This window comes from Bison bison, unplaced genomic scaffold, assembly GCF_000754665.1.
Source record: "Bison bison bison isolate TAMUID 2011002044 unplaced genomic scaffold, Bison_UMD1.0 scf7180017864063, whole genome shotgun sequence".
NCBI lineage: Eukaryota > Metazoa > Chordata > Mammalia > Artiodactyla > Bovidae > Bison > Bison bison.
The window spans coordinates 15,590,039-15,593,406 of record NW_011494635.1 but is presented as its reverse complement, the minus strand read 5'-3'; positions in this window follow the sequence as shown (position 1 = coordinate 15,593,406).

Genomic DNA, 3,368 nt, shown 5'->3' with positions numbered 1-3,368 from the left:
GGGGGTGTCGCACAGCGTGTCTGCTACAAGAGTCACAAGGGTGTGCATAGGGACCTGGCCCCTCCCACCCCAGCAGGGGAGGGTCCTTATCCAGGAGGTGACCCTGGGAGGGGATCAAAGAGACAGCCGTGACCTTGGCCTTCAGAGGGCCTCCAGAGGGTTCAGGTCCCACAGATCAACAAGAAGGGGAACTTCACCTGTGAACGTGGATGACATGCCAGGCATACAACAGCCCTGTCTATACCCACAGCCTTTACGACCACCATGGGACACTCCCATGCTGGTCACTGTAAGAATTATGACTTTCAGACCAGTTACTCAATGAATCTATTTGATGTTATGTGAGCCTCCTCATGTTACTCTTGCATGAAAGGTTTTCTAAATTTTGAAGACTACATTTTGTTTTCCTGCATCTCCTACAAGAAGCAATAAAAATGCTGTCTAGAAAAGGGGCCCCTCCCGCTTCCCAGGAGCAAGAAAGGCCTGGGTCCACCTGGGGGGCAGATGGGCACATGGGTACCCAGTCCTGCAGGGGGGTCAAAGGAGGGGCCGTGTCCTGCTATAGCGCAACGGCACTAAACACCCACCCCAATGGCCCCACCGGACACCCTGGGCTCTGCCTCTGCCCCCACCACACCCTCCCTCCAGGCCCAGCTGCATCTCCTCTCCTCTACAGGCATCGACGTCTGTCTGCTCTGTCACCTCCCCTCTGGGGACATGCGACCCAACACAGCCAGGACCTTGTTGGTGCCTGCGTCCTCGGACCGAGAGCCCCTCCTTGCTGAGAGCGTGGGGCTGAGTGCAGATTTGTGGGGCAAACTCACTAACACCGTGGTCACTGGCCTCATTCGCTCAACCATCAAGGGAAGGGTAGGTATGAGTAGTGATTGCTGGAGATGAATGGGGAGCCCTCATGAAACCCTGGCATTGAGAAATAAATGTGGCAACGTGTCAGGAGAACACAAGCTGTAACGGTGGAGAGGGCTGAATCCTTTCCCCCAAAATGATCTCCTCACGTCTTAACCACAGGAGAATATAACCTCACTTAGAAACAGGGCCTCTGCAGGTGTAATCAAGTTAAGATTAGATCATCATGGTGGACACTAATTCAAGGTGACTGGCATCCTAATAAGTAGAGGCAGATCTGACACCAGGGTGACAGCCATAAGGGCAGGATGGGAGGCATGAGGGACACATCTTGGCTGTGAGCACCCAGGACTGCCAGCGGCCACCAGAGACTCAAAGAGGCAGGAAGTGTGTCCTTCCCTGGAGCCTCTGGAGAGAGGGTGGCCCTGACCACACCTTGACTTAGGACTTCTGGCCTCCAGGTTGGGAGAGAATAAACCTCTGTTGTTTTAAGCTCCCAGATTAGTGGTCCTTTGCTCTGACAGCTCCAGAGAACTCATACAAACAGCAGACTAACTTACACAGATTGCTCCCTGGTCAGATGGTAGGAAGGCTCTCTGAGATGGGCCTTGAAGGGTTCCCAACCAGGATCCACACAGTCCAATCCACCAGCCTCCCCCGCACCTGACTCAGCAGCTTGTGGCAGGGCTGGAGGTTGTATCTAGATGAAGTTCACCCCATCAAGCCAGAAACACAGCCCACCACTTCCTTCAAGGAAGCCATATGGCAAGGCCGCCCATGTCCAGAGTCTGGAACACGGACAGGTTTCACAGCAGCTCAGCCTCACCCCTGCACCCTGGGCCTGGTGCTGGCCCCCTCCCAGCAGGTGGCAGAGGGGTATGTGGGTAGTTCCCTCGAGACAAAGGGAGAATCGTTGTCTGCCCTAATAGTCACATGTCCGCTTCAGTGTGTATCAAGAAAAACACAAGTGAGATGCCTGACTCATGACTTTATGGATATTCTTGCTCCTTAAGATGAGGCAAAACAAAGGTAAGTAGATGTGAGGTTGGTGTGACCCTCAGGCAGTAGCATGGGCAGCATCAAGTTGTGCTTGCCCTGCGTGCTCCTCCAAGGCTCGGTGCATCTCCTGAGCTCAGAGGAAGACACTCTTTGAGGGACCACCTGAGACTCAGTGAAGCAGATCTGCTAGACACAGTGCAGGTAGGTCCCCTGGCACTGACCCTTCCTATCCTCTTCTCAGGCTCTCAAGGGCATATGTACACCTGGAAGTGCTTCTGGCTCCCTGGCCTCCTGAGTGCCCTGCTCATCACAGAGGAACCATGGTCACTGCAGCCACGCAGTACACCTGCTGACTGAAACTTCTGCCTTCTCTCTGCTCCTAAGTCCAGGCGCTGGGCTTCCACCCCACAGCAGAATCAAAAGCAGCAGATGACAGAGAAGCCAGAAGGGAAGAGGTTTAAAAGACCCCCCCACACACACCCCAGTGTTTTTCACATCGTCCAGTGGAGCTCAGTGACTTTAATGGTAAGGTGGTCCAAGGACAGTGTCACCTTATCACTCCCTGTTCTGACCTCATTCTGCCAACAATGTTAGAAAGAATAGGAGGACTTCCCCAGTCGTCCAGTAGTTAGGACTCTGCTTTCACTGTTGAGGACGCACATTCAATCCTGGTTGGGGAACTAAGATCCTGCAAGCCACATGGTGCAGCCAGAAAGAAAAGAAAAATAGGAAAAGTCAACGTACCCAATATTAAAGATCACTTTTCTCAGGTGTGCAGCAGGCCTGTCATGATACATGGTCACTGCCCCCGTGAAGGGTGTGTCTGCTGCTAACTCATGAAAAGTTCTTCAAAACAACGCTGAAGTTGAGGGAGTAAGTCTTCATATAAAATAATAGCAATGAAATAACAATGTCTCTATATCACCAGAGGCAATGAAAAAACACCATGTCCTCATGGAAAAACCTGGAAACTTCCTGCTTATGGAGTTTTCCATGTATAACCAAAAATGAAAGCAAAAGTGACAGTACACGGTAACACACACACTTTAATAATATAATCCTGAAGAGAACTCTAAAAGTGCCAGGAGGGAGCTGACCGGAGAGGTTCCACTCACTGCAGACGAGATGCTCAGCTCTTGGCCAGTTAGCGTCCAAGTGGTGTTAAATGTCCTGCCTCCTTTAGTCTCTATTTGGAAATTAAACATTACGCATGGACACAGCATCAGCAGCAATCACCTCTCATCAGAGGATTGAGCTCCTGTGAGACATTGCTGAGAATATTCAGAAGGTAGGCGACCGTAGCCGGAAGCTCGGGTCTCTTCTTCAACAGCAGGGACTCACGTCCTCAGCTTTCTCTTACCTGAGGAGCTTTGTAAGGGAAACTGCCACTTTTAACTTTCCCCTCATTGCCAGTTCTTACTATTAACACTTTAGAGGTAGATGGAGAACGCTGGTCAGTGGAGAGGGGTCTGAGACGGGCAGTGGAGGCTGCACTCAGACCA